The sequence below is a fragment of the Sorex fumeus genome, unplaced genomic scaffold (assembly GCF_029834395.1).
Source record: "Sorex fumeus unplaced genomic scaffold, SorFum_2.1 ptg000030l, whole genome shotgun sequence".
Classification (NCBI taxonomy): domain Eukaryota; kingdom Metazoa; phylum Chordata; class Mammalia; order Eulipotyphla; family Soricidae; genus Sorex; species Sorex fumeus.
In genome coordinates, this window is record NW_026606087.1 from 3,895,213 (window position 1) to 3,901,706 (window position 6,494).

General features: G+C 44.5%; 1 pseudogene; it reads right to left on the minus strand.

Moving 5' to 3' along the window:
- Window positions 1-200: 200 nt before the first annotated feature.
- LOC130025631 (uncharacterized) lies at window positions 201-327 on the minus strand (annotated as a pseudogene).
- Between the last annotated feature and the right edge of the window lie 6,167 nt (window positions 328-6,494).

Below are 6,494 nucleotides of genomic sequence, written 5' to 3' on the forward strand. Positions count from 1 at the left end.
GATATGGTTTTGTGGTAGCCAGGGAACTTAAACTTGGCCTTGCAAAGATGTTCAATCATATGTTTCTTGTTCTGTAGTTGATAAGGATAATCAAGAGTCATTGTGAGCCCTGATCACTACCCTGAACACCAAAGGTACCCCACATCCCCCTCTAGTGACTAAGACAGCATATGAGGGCAGAGATGAATGTCCACTGAAAAGACTGTCTCTGAAGTCCCTTAGTACAATCAGTGCATACACAAGCTGCAAACACTCGCAAAGAGACCTGCTGCCTTTGTGCACTGAGCCCTACAGGAATTAGAGCTTGGCTGGCTAAATTCGCTGCAGAATTATTTCTGCCAGTGGCCACTTGTCATGCCTTGGTCTCAGCCTCCCCACGGCAGGGGAGCTTCTAGCTTCCGCATCCTTGACTTTGCCCTCAGACTCAGTTTTGCTGGCTCAGTCATGTTTAAATTCTCCACGACGAAGTGCCTGGGCTGGAAGGTACTCTGGGGGTCTGCTAGCTGATGGAACCCTGGATTTTTATGTTTGAGCATAAAAAACAAAGGTAGGGAGACTGGTGGTCAGTTTTCTTCTAATAGATGTGCTCCTCATGCCCTTGTCTTTTAAATCTACATAAGGCTGAAAGGCTGCCACACTTCTTTTCTCTTAACTTGCCCAGCCTTCTACGTGAGGCTCACAAGGTCTCAAGGATAATGTTGCAGAAAGTACCCGTATTTTTTTTTCTATTTCCTTCTTCATAATGAAATTGTCCTTCTGTCAATAGTAAATGTATAGGCACTGAATATCTAATCAAAGCAAGGTTGTTTCTGGAGTAGGGAAGGCCCCTGATGCTCATATATTTCCCTGTTAATTAAATTTTTAAACACAAACTGGAAGAAAAGAAGAAAGGAATAGAGAGAGAGGAAACAGAGGGTACAGGTGGTGACCCCTGGTGGTGAATCACAGACTAAGCCCAGGGGCTGGGGGACAGATGGGGTAAACCCATTTGGATTGTTTGGATTCAAAACTGCCCAGGGTATTCTAAGGTACAGGGTGTCACAAGTACAGCCAGGTTTCCAGACAGAAAAGCAGAGTTGCCATAGGTGCCCCGAATTGGGAATAGTGAGGACTTGATTTGAGGTCTCCTCTATTGACCTTCCTAGATACTTAAGAGGGTCAGAGGGCAACAGGAGGACAGGGCAGTAGAATATTAAGGTCTCCTAATGATTTCCAGTTTCTGGGCATGTGTTGAATGAATAATGAGCTAATCCCCTACTGACCCATTCAATCTCAAAAAGACAGCCCAGGAGGCTTTATAACTTAAAAATCGCTTTAATCACAAGCCATTAGGAAGCCGAAATGCTCACTACGTATCCCTGATGGGAGAGAATTGGCCTTCTTTAAAGAAGCAAAGACAAAGAAAAAGCCTTTTCTTCCTTGATTTGTGAGTCCCTGGGTTGCTTGAATACGTCCCTTCAAAGATTATTTTTTCCCATTTCATGCCCGTCGTTTTATTTTCTGATACCTGCTTAGAAATAACCTTGTCTTTCTGGTACTTAGTTATAGCACATAAATCCTTTTGCTTTTTCTAAGAAACCACAGAACTCGGCTCCGACAGCTTCCTCGAGAGCCTGTGAGGGCCTGCCCAGCGTAGCCCTGCAATGCCACCTAGGCAGGCTTAGAGGGGGGATAATTTAATGAGCTTCCTCCTGTCAAGGAGTTGGATGGAATTTGTAAAATGGGATTTAATTGGGACTGAATTAACTTCACTTAAAAATTCCTCACACATCAGCCTCTGTTCATGGGTGACAACAGTCCACCTTTGCTCTGATTTGTAACTGAATCCTAGATCCGAAGGCTGATGCCCAGGAAGAGGCAGCAAAGGGAACCCCACATGGCCCTTAGGAGCTGTTAGTCAGCAGGCTGCTTAGCTCCTGGCCCCTAGAAAAAGCTCCAGCTCTGGGCCTGTGCTCCCTTCAAAGGAAGACAAACTAGCAGGCAACATTCAGGCTAAATTGCAAACTTGCATTTAATGAAGAACTGTTCTGGTGATGGCTGTCAAATGTCCACTGAGCTTTGTTTTATGCAAGGTTAGAAAATAGAATAGCACTCTGCATTTGATGCTGATGAACTGCCCTGATTCTGGAAGGTTGAGAGCCTCACAGTAAAGCCTGTCTCCAAAAGTTAGCCCCCCTACCTCTCCAGGGCCTTAGAAAGACACTGAGCACAGAAGTTGATGTTCTTGGAGTGAGTGAAGAAGCCCCTGAGGGTTATTTGTATATTGCATTCAGGACCTTGGAAGGAAGGGGAAAGGGGAATTAATGGAAAATCCTGGGTGAATGGATCTTTCACTCTCCTCTGTGAATATGTGAGCAGGCCTAGACTCAGGATGGCAGAGACTCATCTCAGAAGCCAGCCAAATCCATTAGCAGTGGCTGCCTGGAAGATTCAATAGAGGAACGTTTCAAGTCTCCATCTCAGTTTCTCTGCAAGAAATGGGTATTGGGATTGATTCGTTATCTTATATGACTTTATTTGAAGAACAACACTCCCCTATCCTGTGAGTTAGAAAACTTTGGAGGTGATACCTAATTAGTGCCCTTCCAAGTCAGTGAGATACTAAAACAGTAAAGAGATGATTCTTCCTGCTATGGTCCTAGTTCCTCCACCATTGTGTTCCACCCACAGCCTCTCCCCTTCATCAAACAGCCTAGGAAAGACACACAATCCCTGGCAGAGACCTCAGAACTCTGCTTCAGAGACCAGGCAGAGCCCTACTGGAGTACTGCAGATGCCAAAAGTCCAGGGGCACAGAGCTGGGGATCTCACAGGGGTATCTGGGACAGCATTAGTGGAGATCCAATGCATTGTCCTTAAAGAAAAGCCACCAGTCAGGAAGAGATAGGGTGAAACTGAAAATTCCTTGTTGAAGGAATCAATGATAATTTCTTGAGCGATGTTTGTGTTAGAGGAAGATGGGATCTGAAGACTTACTGTAGGCTAACATTGGCTCATCCTTTCTCCTCTGTCCTTTCTCCCTTGCTTCAGGGACCTTAGGTTTATTGAGTTACACCCATCACAGTAATCCCCAGGCACTCCCATTCCTCTGTGTTTATCTTTAACTTCTCTGTGCTCTGCTTCCCCTATCTGTTAATCACATATATCCCCAAATCAGATGCTGTGACTTGTAAGGTCAGATTCTTCTAAAGACTCTGGTTTTTGTATTTGCAAGTGAAATATTGCTTTTCTCCTTCCCTTATGTCCTCTGCATGGTTTACTTTAGAGCAGTGTCCATTTTGTGCAGGCACAGGAAGACAGTTAACGCTGTGCTTTTATAACTTCGGAGGTAATTGACTCCCAAATAATATTCACTCCTGGTTATCTGTCATATTTACTTGATTTAAGCCTCAGATGCCCTTAGTTCCTAGAACCCCCATAGCAGGGTCCTGATGAAGGGACTTGATGGACTCAGGGTAAACTGTAAGCTACCCTAGCATCAAAATAGAACAGGCCAAGTGCCATATAACTTACAATAAGTTAAGAGCGTGGTCATGGACAAAATCTGTATAGAATCACTGGGCAAGGACCCTGCTGGGGTTAGGAAGAACTAATCTGGCCTGAGGACTGTAGTCTTGGACCTATAGCGAGATGTCCCTTGGAAAGCCACCCTTTAAGCCACTATGTCCATACAAAATAACTAGAAATATTAGTCACTGTATGTTACCTGCCTGTATTAAGCATTTTCCATAGAGGGATCAATTTCTTGACTTTTTGCTTCTCTCTCTCTCTCTCTCTCTCTCTCTCTCTCTCTCTCTCTCTCTCCTCTCTCATGTTTCACTGTATTTCTTATTGGTAGTAGTTATCTGTTTTGTGTAGACGAATGCAGAAAAAATGTCTAACAAAAAATAGACGTTTGTCTGGTAGATATGAACACAACTGTGTTTTATTCTTTAGAAATAAATGACTGTCAATTTGTTTTGTATCCTTTCATATATTTGACATATACAGAAGTCAATGACTAGGCACATACATATTCATTAAAGTCAAAAATAATATAGATGCTGTTGTGATAAGCAATTGTTCTTTATTTTTAATTTGGGGGGGGGGCTTCACAGTGATGCTTAAGGGTTATTCCTAGCTCTGCAAGGGATCATTTCTGGAGCCAGGGGTTGAACCCAGGTTGGCAGCATGCAAGGCTTACCTTACCGTTCCTGCACTACATTCTCTCCAGCTCCTGATAAGGAACTCTCTGTGATACTTAAAGATATATTGTGATTATCATTTTACATAATTATCTCATCTTTTAATATAGTGTTTTTTATTATCTCCTATTTTTGTTGGCCTATATTACTTCCAAATATTTACAGTTATAAACAGTGCTACAGTATCGTTTTACATAAAAACCCTTATTTGATGTCTTGAGGATAAGTTCTTAGATATGTGGTCAGTGTACTGAAGGGCACACATTCCATTTTTTTAATGTCTTTTTAGTCTTAGACCTTGAAAGATTGTATCTCTATACTGTGTATTCTAATGTTTATTGTGATGTATTTTGTGTGTGTGTGTGGGGGGGGGGGGGTGATGCTGTTTTTGTGAGGGGGGTTGGGGTGTTGGGCACATTCAGTGGTGCTCAGGGCTTACTTCTGACTCTGTGCTCAGGGATCAGTCCTACCTGTTCTACAGGGGGACCATATGTGGTGCCAGAACCAGAATTAGCATCAAGTAAAGCCAGTACCTTATCCCCTATATTATTATTCTGGCACCAATACTTTTTATTTATTTTCATTCATGGTTTATTGGTCCTTCCAGGTAGTAATCAGAAATCCTGAGGGCCCCTCTGATGATTCTTTGACAGCTAGGCTGGTCGTTTAATGCATGGGCTTGAGAGTACCCTGTTATTCATTCCCGGGTGTTCTGGGGATTACCAAGGTCACCCCAGAAGTTTAGGGGATCTACAGAGCTGCACTTGGCTATTCTGAGAGTATCTTGTGGTACCAGAAATTGAACCTGAGTTGGGCTTATACTGGGTCTACTCCCTACTGGCTGTAGACCCTGGCCCCTATAGTGATTAGTCTGGCCCCTATAGTGATTAGTCTGACCTTGAAAGATTGTATCTCCACACTGTGTAGGGCTGAGATCACCAAGCCTGCTCAGTTCGAGACTGGGTCTCCTCCACCCAGATCCCCCATCTTTCAGTAGCTAGACAGTTACACCCACCAACTGCCATGTAACCCCATCAACGGCAAAGATCCAGAGACTATAAAACCAAGCTCCCGGAAGTGTACAGCTGCATTCACGGCCATGCAACCTCTTATTGTCTAGTTCTCACTCTCAGAAAACCCAGTAGGTTACCGAGAGTATCCTGCCCGCATATATGCCTGACTGGGAACACCTGTAAAGGTGGTTAGAGGCTGCCCCAAAAGCCTCCATCACTTTTGGAGAGTCTGGCAAGCTGCCAAGAGTGTCCCGCCCGCACGGCAGAGCCTGGCAAGCTACCCGTGGCATACTTGATATGACAAAAACAGTAACAGTTATGGTCCTCATTCCCCTGACCCTGAAAGAGCCCCTAATATGCCATTGGGCTACACTAGCATGTGACAGGGATGAATGGACATGTGACTGGCGCCTGCTCAAGCAAATTGATGAACAACAGGATGATAGTGATAGTGATAGTGATTATTAAGAAGTAAACTTAAGATGATTGCTTATATGGATATGAACTAAGGAAAGGAGAAATATACCCTAGATGAGATTCCACCCTTGAGCATGAAATTCTGCCCTAGATCTCCTAGCAGGAGATCTTTGTAGTAGAAGAGCTTCCCCTGAGGGAAGTGCTTTACATATGTTGATTGCGCTATCTTACCTCTGTGTGGTTGCTAACCCCAATCTTGAAGGTTGGGCTCTTAACTAACACTGGGAGATGGAAGTGGGGCAGAGGGAGACTAGCATGAGGGACAGTAGGAGATGGGGTTGAGGGGGAGAGGAACTGGAATGGAGGGCACAGTGAGACGCGAATACAAGACATGGGGGGCATAATATAAGATTAGCGTGGGGGAAGTAGGAGATGGAATGAGAGAGGAGTGTGAGTCTGAAATTGAGACAGAGATTGGAATAAACAGGGGCTGACGACGAACCAGCTTGGTGGCCATGTTCCCTCCTTCATGTGTCTGTTGGCAGTGCTGGTGGTCGGGGTGGGGAGGTGGCTCCTGACCACCAAATGCACACATTGTGGAGTGCACCCACACCTTTATTGAATACACATTTACTTACAATACAGAAGACAGACTGCAGGTTTGGCCTTAATCCATACATATGGTAGCACTGTAGCACTGTCCTCCTGTTTTTCATGGGTTTGCTTGAGAGGGCACCAGTAACATCTCCATTGTGAGGCTTGTTGTTACTGCATATCGAATACACCATGGGAAGCTTGCCAGGCTCTGCTGTGCTATGGGATACTCTCGGTAGCTTGCCCGGCTCTCCACAAGGGCAGAGGAATCAATCCTGGTCAGTTG